The sequence below is a fragment of the Solanum stenotomum genome, chromosome 6, assembly GCF_019186545.1.
Source record: "Solanum stenotomum isolate F172 chromosome 6, ASM1918654v1, whole genome shotgun sequence".
Taxonomy (NCBI): domain Eukaryota; kingdom Viridiplantae; phylum Streptophyta; class Magnoliopsida; order Solanales; family Solanaceae; genus Solanum; species Solanum stenotomum.
In genome coordinates, this window is record NC_064287.1 from 24,356,268 (window position 1) to 24,368,141 (window position 11,874).

The 11,874-nt window shown below is 35.1% G+C and overlaps 1 protein-coding gene and 1 pseudogene across 1 annotated transcript in view; one reads left to right on the forward strand and one right to left on the reverse strand.

Moving 5' to 3' along the window:
- The window catches only part of LOC125867126 (probable protein S-acyltransferase 19), a 1,047,372-nt gene that overhangs the window by 381,484 nt on the left and 654,014 nt on the right, over positions 1-11,874 (forward strand). The window lies entirely within an intron of this gene.
- LOC125868606 (isopentenyl-diphosphate Delta-isomerase I-like) overlaps positions 5,921-11,874 on the reverse strand; it is a 10,330-nt pseudogene continuing 4,376 nt past the window's right edge.

Consider the following 11,874-nt stretch of genomic DNA (forward strand, 5'->3'; position numbering starts at 1 on the left):
CCCCCTACCAGCCCCCATCCCCCAAAAAAAAATTTAAGTTTGTTTTTAAAAAATATTTTCAACTTCAAAATTTCAATTTTTCACTCCTACCCTCAACCCACCCTTTACCACCTCCCCACCCCACCACCAAAAAAATTTAAGTTTGTTTTTTAAAAATATTTTCAATTTCAAAAATTATTTTCTACCCTAGTAAAAATAAAAGATATTTCTCAAAAAAAAAATTCATTCATAAATCAAACACTAAAAATCTTTTCCGAAAAATATTTTCTACTCACCAACCAAACATGAGAAAATAAGTCAAAAATCAACTTGTTTTCTAAGGAAAACATTTCTAGGAAAACATTTTCCTTCAAACCAAACACACCCTATATGTATTTTGATAAAATAAAAAGGGAAATCATTCAACTTACTTATCACCATTAATATATTATTATTATTAACAACTGATATTAATCTTTTTAACGCTCGGATATTATTTTGTCGCTAATATTAAGTAAAAATTGATTTTTAACGATGAAAAAAATCGTGTCGCTATAATACACTTTTAACGACCAGATTCATATCGCTTCGTTAAGAATTGGTCGTTAAAGGTGAAATTTCTTGTAGTGTCAAGTCTAAATTATTTGGTTGCGGTGTTAATGTGTTGGGCCTAGTGGGGTGAAGTCTAAGTAACCCCGAGTTATGCTAAATGACGTAATTTTCCCAATGATGGAGTATTTGACGTCATTCTTAAGGGAAAAAGTCGGTAAACCGGGGGAAGTTTGAGTACCCCAAGGGAATGGGTAGTATGGGTCTATCCTTAATTTGATGGTGTATGTGCTTAATTTTGTTTTCGGGGGCCGTGGGCTTGATTTTGAAGATTGGGTCTAAAATCTGGCACGTTGGGCCTTTTGGCGAGCTAAGTCGAGCTCGCTGAGTGGTTCGGCGGTTCACCAAAGTCCCCCGCATATCGCCTTTAATTTCTAAAAATTGGTTGAGTTATTCTTCAACTTCCGGCGAGATGCCTGAGCTCGCCGAAATGCCTTTTTGATTGCCCTTTTGCGCCCCTAACCCCCAAAATACACTATAACTTTCAACGAGATACTTCTAGCTCGCCTATTGGTGTAGGCAATTCGCCGAATGGCCCTGAACATGGCCGACCTGTCCTGAATTTTATAAAATTGTATGTTAGTTCTTTCGGCGAGCCTGATCTGGCTCGCCAAAGCAACTCAACAACTCGCCGAATGGTTCAACAAGTCCTTCTGCAACATTTTTCTGTAACTTTTCTGGAAATTTTTCTATGTTTTTCTCTGTTGTTTTGAAGATATGGCTAGAACTAATTTGAATGATAGTGGCATGCCGCCTCGAAAGCGGGCACGTGGAGTTGTCATCAATGAGGAAGCAACTGCTTCCAAGGCTAAGGGCTGATGTTGCTGTTGTTGAGTCCGAGGCCGAGACAAATAACGAGTAGCTTGGTGAGCGTGAGGAGGCTGTTTATGAGGACCTGGCGAACTTAGAGGGTTTCTATGTTCGAAGCAGCTAGACAGGCATCCTTGAGGGATACTTCAATGGTAGTTTCCAGTGGAGCCAAGATTGATGAACAACCGGGCACTGATGCCCAAACAGATGGAGTGACTGAGATGCAACCTTCTCCTAGGCTTAGCCTGGAAAGATGACTTTTCCCCTCCCATTGTGCTACTTTTTATACTCTGTTTTTTATTTAGTTGCATTTGAGGACAACTGCTTATTTTTGTTGGGTGGGGTGAGGTATTTCCATACCTACCTCTTGTGATATTGATCTTGTGTTAATGATATGTTTTGTGAATATTGGGCTTAATAAGTTTATATATATATATATATATATATATATATATATTGTTGTGATCTTGATCTTGAGAATGTTATAGCTTGTAGCCCATTGTTTTGAATTGAAAATGGCTTGAACCAAATTTTAAAAATTGTTGCCACCTCTTGTGTATATGAATATGGTTGTTCTTGTGCAAATTTGAGTGTCTTGTGATCAATATCGATGACTTGAATAGTGCTCTCAACTGAACGAAATAAATGTGCGGCTATGATGAGGCAAATTAAGTTACATAGGCAATATGTGAACTTTTAGTATCTCGTTGTGACTAGCGGGTTGTCGAATGAGTCTCTTGTGATGAACATTGCACAATAGCTAGAAAGTGTAGAGTCTTGTTTGATATTGGTACCAATGCCTTGTGCGGTGAGGTCGTCTTGAGCATTGCATTTGATGACACCTAGAACTTGCCCCGCTAGTCTGATTGATTGAGTGTATTAAACAATTGAAATGATCTTAGGCAAGAATTTTGAAGAGTGAGCAAAATTTGACAATATACCTCTTTTGTGGACACCCTTGTGAGAAGTGTGAATCTTGTTTTGGCACCCATTGAGCCTATTCTTTTCTTAGAAGAAACTTGAACAACTTTGATCTTTTTATCCCATCACCTATAACCTTCATGAAGTTTTGGTGTGTTTGAATAGCCAACTTAGGCCAAAAGCCTAAGTTGGGGGTGTGGTGAAAAAGAAGGAAAATCAAGAAGTGTGAAAAATCCCCCCTCTATTTGACTGTTTTGAAAAAGATGGAACCCTTCTATGATAAAATAAAAAGAGAAAGAAAATGAAAAGAAAAGAAAAGGACTGAAAAATAGCAAGAATTGTGAAAGAAAGTGTGTGAACATAGTGACAAATGGGGTATCCGGTGATTCATGTCTAGTTGAATAATGGGGTTTAAGCATGTATGAATGAGAAACAGAAGGATGAAGAATGATTTTAAGGCAATACTTCATGAAGAAAGAAGTCACTAAGCCTAAATGACCATACCGTTGCACTCAACCCCATTACAAGCCTGAAAAAGACCTTTGTGATCTTTAATGAGCTGAAACGAATGTTGATTGGAAAATAAGGACAAGCCTATGGGTGTAGTCATGCATGTGTTCTTCTTTTTTAGTGTGAGAGTTGTATGTTATTCCGAGACTTTAAATTGTGGACGAATTTTGTGTCATTGTGGATCATCCTTATTGTGAGGGCATTTGAGTACCTTTGTTGAGCTTGAACTTGCATTTGAAGCAAGTATTGTGAACTTGAGAATCTTTTATAATAGTGAGTCACAATTTAAATCTTTGAGTGCACAATTGAGCATTATATGTGTAGTTTGAACTTTTTGTGTGCGTTCATGTTTAGTCTTGTGCAGCACTACTTGAGACATCCTTATTGAACTGCTGATTTTGAGTTTTACTTGAGGACAAGCAAAAGTTTAAGTTGGGGGTGTTGATGAGTCCAAGATTTGGGCTCATTTAGGGCTTTGTTTTGATATTTTTAGTGTCCTCATATGCCTAATTTATGCTATAAACTAATGTTAAAACTTTGATTTTCAGGTATGTGAGCTAAGGAGCAAGGTAATGACACTAACGGGCAAAAAGGAGCATAACAAGCTGAAGAAGTGAAGAAAGGAGATCCTGGTGATCGCCAAGAATCGCCGAGTGGCTCTTTAGCCCGCCTAAAGTTCCAGTGTGCCAGCCTTGAGGGAAGAAACCAAGTCGACGATAGGAATGGGCAGTCGGCGAATCACCAATAGGTTCCGTGATGACAAGATGGATCACCCAAAGTTATAGAACTTGGGGATGCTGAGAACCAATGCATAATGGCTGGCGATGGATGAGAGCAAAGGGAGGATCGTCGAACCACTCGGCGAGCCTGATTTATCTCTCCTAATGGCCTTTCTGGCCAAATTTTGGGCGACTATAATTTGAATTTTTTGAACTGAAAATTGAGCATCCAACGGTCATTAAGGAGAGTGTTCTTTTGAGTTGGAGAGTTCCATTGTAAACTTTGTAGCTTTTTGAGACTCAATTTTGAGGTTTTGCAAGTGGGTTTCTAAATTTCATCAATTCGGACCATTGTAAAGACTTGGGAGCATTTACCCAAATCATGGCGAATGTATTTGGTAATCATTTCCCTATTCTTATTATGCGTGGCTAAAACCCCAATTCTTGGGGTGTGATTACATGATTATAAGTTGAATTAACTTATGGGTATTGTTAATTGCTAATTTAAAATGCTATATTGAAGTGGATTTAATCATTAGCTGAGTTTTAATTTATGAATTGTAGTTGCAAATACAGTTATAATTTTGTGTTTTTAGCTTGCTCGAGAGAGCAGTTTTGGAACCAAGGTTTTTGATTAATGGTTTGTAGGTATTGGGTTGATACGTGTTCAGCTCGAGAGAGTGAATCCTAAACTCAATCCTACCTGTCTAGCTCGAGAGTGTAGTGGAATTAAGGTGTGGGTTGTTCTTAATTACTATGCTTGTTGATGTTCGAAAAAAATCAGTTGATTCAGGATTGTTGTTCGAGAGAAAGCTATTTCACTCATAGCCTAGCTTACCCACTAACATTTAGCTATTTATTAGTAGTTTCAATTACCCATATAGCAAAATTTGCCTATAATCGATCACATCCCGAGAATTTCTCTCTATATTGTTATTTTTTATTGTTTGATTGCACTGTAGCTGACATTCATTGTCACCCCTCAGACTTGCTTATATTTCTTTTTCATTAATTTATATTCCTATAGCTATTTAGACCACGTTTGTACTTCACACTTGAATTTGAACAAGTACTGCTCCATGTGGGTTCGACCCTAACTCTTCGTTGAGTTTTATACTGCTTAACGATCGTTTTGCACCTAGAATTGGATGAGGTGTGCTTGAAACATTAATCAGTTCTAAGCATAAATCCCACAAAATATCTCTTATTCTCATTCATCTTTTCTGTAAAGGACTTGGGTAATCGCCTCTTGTCTTTACATGATGTGACATGGGTAATCGTCTCTTGTCTTTTCATCACATGACATGAGTAATCGCCTCTTGTCTTTCATTAGAGCTGTAATCGCCGCTCGCTTCATTCTTAGAATAACTTTTTAACTTTGATTCATTTTAGGTGAGAAGACCTTTCCACCTTAGAATCATTTATGTGAGAAAATCTTTCACATTCATGCATGAGGAAGCTACGTGAGAAATCATTTCACAACATTTAACAACAACAACAACATAGGTGCTTCATTCTCAAAGCCATTTACATCATATCTCATCAATTTCATAAGGACATGCATAATTCCAGAAATCACCTTTCATAGTTCAAAATCCACTTTCAATCATCAATACCTAGAAAACATGGGTATAAAGCATGGGTTTATGGGGATTCATCTTAAAATCATGGAAAATAACTCAATTTATGCATATTATTTCCTAATCCAATCAAATAAGTCAATTCTTAAAGGAGTCCATGACATGGAAGAAAAACCCTAACTCAATTGGGGATTTCTAACTTTGTAAATTTGAGAATTTGGGAACTCCATGGAGGAAAGGGCTCCATGGATAAAAACTATCATATCTCAATGCCAAGAGCTTGCCTTCAATTGTGGAATTGGACACTTGTCTTGAAACCCTAGATTGACTCCTTCTTCAAGCTTTGTAGAGAGAGAAATATTTTGGAGAGGACGACTTGTTCTTCTTAAGAAATTGAGAGAATGATTTTAATCGAGGAAATTTGGGGTTAAAAACACTTATATAGGACTTCTATGTAAGGGTAAAACGACATAGTATTAGGATAGAATAATTAGAAAAAGACCCTGACTTAAAGCTGACGCGACCATTGCCACGGTGGCCCTTAACGGCCCGTCAAGGACCCCATGAGCCGTCATGGCAGTCGTGGTCTTTGACCAGTGGCTAGGGGAGAACCCCTTTGGCCCTTACCCTCTTCAGGACCACCTTAACTGTCTGTAATGCTCACCATGGGCCGTCTAAGGGTTCATAGGAGGGGAACGCATCTTGGTCAGGTTTTGGAAGCTCTTCAAGTGCCCCATAACAAGGCGTGGTTCCTTCACGGCCCGTCAAAGGTTCCATGGAGGGTCCCATGGCCTAGTTTTGGGCTGGTGACTTCCTGCTTGGCCCCTTTCCTAGCCTTCTTGATTCCATGGTGTTACAGAACCAAGGAAATAGCTTCAAAAATTCTTCACTACCATATGCTTTCCTAATAAGCTCTTTTAGTTGCTTTTGGTTCACTGTTTATATCAGCAACTTCGTCCGGGTTCGGGTGAACACTGACATCGCAATGATAAACAAAAGGTAATCGACTGCAATAACAATGAAGGAATCAGCTAGGATTTATATGTTTCTGCTCAATATACATTCATGCTTTTGCGAGATATACAGTTAATATAGTAACTATGACCTTATAACTAAAGATAATAATCTTTGAATAGTCACATAACCTATTTGACGAAACTTCCAAAATCTACTTATTTTGAACAATATTTTTTGCCCAAAACACCCCAACTTTCTAAAATAAGCCCTTTTGGCTTACCAAAAAGCTTGGAGAAGTTGGTTAAAAGCACAATAAAATAAAAATACAAAGAAGATGTTTCATTACGTTCATGTTCTCCCCACTTTCCATCAGACGGTGCCTTGTAAAGCATATGGCCTAATGGGGTGAACTGGTCAACCGGAACATCTTCAGCAGGGATACCAAGTTCATCAAGAAGCTTACTTTGTGCAGCGTTTCGGACACCTAATATTTGAAATGAAAACACAATAAATTGAAGAAAATCGAAGATGGTAAAAGTTGAAGACTTTCAGCTCAAACAAAAATATACCAAGAGAATTCTCCTTCAGCTCAGACTCTCGGAAGAGAGGATTGCTGCAGCACGTGTTTGTCCACACCAAAGGAAAGGTTACCTTTGTTGCAGATCATGGCTACACGTACAACACAAAGAATAACATCTATTAAGTGTTTTAATCTTCAAAAGCGACAAAGATGTGTCTCAGCTACAACTCATCTGATGACTTATGACTACATTCTAATATTGTAATGATATCTTACGATGCCAAGAACTGTCACCATTGTACACTACATAATCATTTAGCAGTTGCAATCTATTTATGTGACATACCTGAAGAAGAAGTTCATACTTGAGTTGAAAAGAAATACACTGAAAGCTTTGTGCAACAAATGCTCTGATTCAATTTTTTCCATCAAATGACCTGCACTTCAATAGCAGGTTAATTATTGACCAAAAATAGGAGACATGAACAAATGATCGTATAGACATGAATGAATACTCTAAGTGGTAATTTTAGTTTTCTCAAATTTTCACAGAATAAAATTCCAACTTGATCAGCCTAACCAATAATTTTCCTAAACATGTTTAAAAATTTCAGAAGAGTAAAACATGCATCTCTCCGAAAAGGAGATCATTGAATTGTGTAATAGGGATCCTTTATTGTTTTATTTTAGGTCATCAACATGCTTCCCGCATGTGGGCAAGACACAGAGGCGGGTCCAAAATTTTGAGTTTTTGGTCATGACATCTAGAAAATGCAGCTTATAATGTGATCTAACATATATAAAGTAATTTAAAATTAAAAAAATTAATTATAGATTCTCCAGCAATAAACTCCCTAAATTGCGAGATAACATTGACATTGAATCACTGTGACCTTCAATGTCTAAATAAGATATAGCTACCTAGGGAAAATAACACACACTGGTGAATTTCGAAGACGGACAAAAAATCTTAACTTACAATTGTATTTTGATTCATGACCAACAACCTTGTCATTCACATCAACCAAAATACATCTGCAATTGTTAAAGAAGAGAAAGTGTTATACCAGGAGAAAAGGTTATAAAATTGCTGAAACTCTAAAAATATAGATCAAACATTGATAACAACTACAAACAAGTTAAAAGAGTAGAATAGGGTGGCTTTCTTAGTGAAAGTTCACAAAAGGTTGTCTTGTAACAGCTTACACAAAGATTAGCGAATTCTTAATATCCCGTACACAACACATCTTGAATTCAAAAGGATTAAAAAGTCAGAATTTTAAGAATATTTTTTTTAGAAAAACCAGAAAACAAATTTTCAACTCATTACACTAGTAAAGTCATGGTAATTCAATACTATGAGATGGAAATTCAGACATTCATAACTGATTTTGCATGCAGAATAGCAACCCTCCTTATATACAAGAAAGTCAAATATTTTCTCACACTTTCCTTATTAATCTATCCCAAAAAGATTGTACCTTTCTATAATTAGAAAGTCAAACGGTGCTACATAAATTGCGACGGAAGGAGAACAAGCATTAATCTCATGAAAAATCAATGAATCAATTTCAAACGAGATGAACCATTTGCATCAGTCCTACTTTGACTCTATCTCCCGTTCATTCTAATACTATGTGCATAGAAATTTGTTGGGTTTTGAAGGTGTGAACAGGAAATGAAGGGTTTTGACTATGCCGAAGGGTTGTGAACTTTATGAAAGGTTGTGTCCTTTCTAAAGGATTGTGACCGTTTGAAAGGTTATGCCTTTTCCAAAGTATTGTGACCTTTCTGAAATGTTGTCTTCTTTCCAAAGAGTTGTGACCTTTACCCTTTGTTGGCTATAAATAGAGAGGTTTTCTCTCATTTTTCTGTATCGAATTCTTCCCATCTTTTGCATACAGTTCTTACAAAACAAAATCGATCGATCGTGTCTGTGTGTGTGATTCGTTGCTGTCATTTTGATTTCGTTGAAATTATCGAAGTTTGAGGTACCGCTACTTCTTTAATGGTTAATCCGTTTTATCTTGGGAGGAATTAATCTGCAACCTCGGGTACTTGAGGGGATTAAATTTCTTAAGGACACACAGTAGATTCTGTGGACTCAGATAGTTCTTTTCATCTTTTATTATTTCTGGTTTGCTAATCTGAATACAAGAGATAACAAGCTTAAGAAATTTAATGTTGGTATTTTCTGTGGTAAGGAAATTACTTTCTGTGTTCTTTTTATGGGGAAAGAAAAAGAAGAAAAAGAAAATTATTTTATCATATGATAAATGAGATTTGGGATGAATTAGTACTACTTTAATATGTTCGAGTATATTTTTTGTAGTAAGTTTTCTTTGGATGGTAAGATTTTTTTTTTCTTCCCAAGTGCATTCAAGCATTGCACTCCTTCAGTTTTCTTTTTAATGAGAAAAGTTATTTTGTGCATAAAAGCTAAGATGTGGACTTTAATTATTTTTTCCATATATTCTTGGTTTTATATAACTATGAGAAGAAGTAAATGAATAAATGTTGTCTCCTAACAATATTTGAACATGAGTTTAGTTTCTTGTTGAAATTAAATGTCTTCTTGAGGAAAATAGGAATATGATGGAAACTGAGAAAAGAAAAAAAAATTTAGCAAGAAAAGTGACTTGCATGAAATTATTGCTGACAGATAGAATATGATTCAATGAGAGTAAAAATCAGGTTCTATCTTTATTTTTCTTGATTATTATTTTCTTTTTCTATCCTTTATAAGTTATGAAATTTATTTCATAAATGTTAGGATAGATGATCATTATGTGATGATCTCATAATATATCTTTATTATTATTAATATGTATTCTGTTTAGAGGAGGAAAAATAAAACTTTTGTAGTTTTCTACTCCATGTGAAATTTGATTGTGTTTGACTTTTGGAGATTCTTTTTCTCCTTTGATTTGAAGAATATAAGAACTTCACGAACAAATCAGATTGTGCATTGGTTTGAAGAATATAGAAGCTTCACCAATTTGTTAAATACTCTGTTTGAATGAATATTTTGGCTTGAAGAGTATAAAATCTTCGTCAGGAATATTAAGGCTAAATGATTGAAAAAAAAATCTTCATCATTAGCTCGAAACAATGTTGTATTTGAGGTTTCTGGAGTTTAAAACCTTTTTAGTTTACCACTCTGTCTGAATGTGAAACTGATTCGAAGAATATTAAAACTTCATCAGAATTTAAGGTTCATTCGGTTAACGATTAAAAGAATATAAAAACTTCATCGTTAAACTAGAAACAAGTTGTATAAAGATTGAATCTTTATTGTTAGTATTCTAAATACTAAGTGGTTTGTCTAGTTGTGACAAAAAGGGAAAAAAAACACTAGTGACATAAAATTAGTGGTTTTTGTGCCTGCAATGAGTGTTTATATGGATTAAATCTCCAAAAGTAGGCTTCGTGTTGCCAATGTGTAAGCATGGGAAAAAATATGTGGAAAATAATTTGAAATACTTGAAAAATATTTTTGAGAACATATTTTAAATGTGGGGGGTTCTTTACTTGTAATAAAGACAAAATTAGACTTACTATCTAATTTAAATTTGAAAGTACAAGATATGAAATTTAATGACAATCTTGTATTATGTTAGATCCACAAAATTCTTAGAGTATATTTGATATTGTGGTCGTTGAGTCTCTCTTTACTAGTATATGATATGACTAGTATTAAACCACAAAATTATATTACTCATTGAAAAGAATTGTATTCTTTGATGAAAAAGTTTCACTTTAAAATATTGTGATTTTTCATGAAAAGATATGTCTATTAATTTTTTTTTTATAGACATGAACATTGGTGAAAAGTGATATGTTATGTTTGTGTTGTAAAACAAACATTTGGGTCATATTGCCATTATTGACAATTGCACTAGATACTGTTTTGTTTATTTACTTAATGGTAAGGATGAAGCAATATAAACATATTGGCAATATAAAACTGAAGTTGAAAATCAGTTGGATAAAAGATTGTCATGATTAGAAGTGGTAGATGTAGAGAATATGAATCTTCTTTTGCAGAAATATATTTGGAAAATGGAATCATCCATCAAATTACTGCACATTCTCACCTCAATCTAATGAAATTGTTGACAGGAAAAAACCGAACTTTGAAGAAAATGTTGAATGTCCTGTTTATAAGTTCAGGTTTACCACAAAATTTGTGGGAGGTGTTATCATTATAGCAAAAGAGAACAACAAAAAAAATTTGTCTGTTCATAAAGAGAGAAACAAAAAGTTTTTTTTGTTAGTAAAGGGAGTAACAAATAATAAAAAAAAACGTTTGTTTGTTAAGAAAGGGAGCAACAGAAGGTTGTGTTTGTTCAGTCTTTGTTGTATCCTGATAGAGAATTGTTTGACGTCCCTTAAAGTTTATACAGGCAATAACTCTTGAAAGATAGTGATCAAACTGTCACGACCCGGGAGCACCCCCCAGTCGTAATAAGGCATATTCGACCCCGAAGAGGTCTTATACAAGCCACATAGTCATTCATTGCATTCAAAAATGATAATAGTGCGGAATTAAAAATTTATTTACATCCACACATTCAAACTTCATTAAAACAACTTTAAAAACACACAGCGGAAGTCTAAGTCTCACATGGCCATCTTAGACACAATCACAAAACATAAGTAGAGACACAGCCCTTTACAATCAAAAGAAGTCTATTAAGTCTATTACAAGAACCTTATCATAAAATTAGAATAGAAAAGTCTTGTCCTCGACATATGAGGACATACCACAAGATCTTGGAAGAACTTCAAGTTCCAAGCTTACTATAGAACCCGCTCACTTTCCGGAACCTACACTAGTAGAAAATAGAGAAATATGGAATTAGCACAATTAAGCACTGAGTATGATGACCATGCAAAACATGCTTTAAAAAGGGGCATTTTGGCTAGAAACCATGCATTATGTCGAGGATTCAACAACCAATAATATAATCATTTAAACAAGAAAATGATGCACAAGCTCTACCAATTCGAGATATGCAATAAATTGGAGAATCCTTCATATTCTATCATCAACATTCATGAGTGTCAAATTGAGAAAAATCCTTTCAATAATAACACATTTACGTTCATAACATGATCACATTAGCTCCATTAAATGCCCATTCATAAAAATGTCATGTAACACTTATATTTCTCATACTATGCCTTCAAGGCCATGGTCACAATACATTCCATAATTAAACACCTCCACCATAAGTGGATCAAACCAAGCAAGAACAATTTTTTT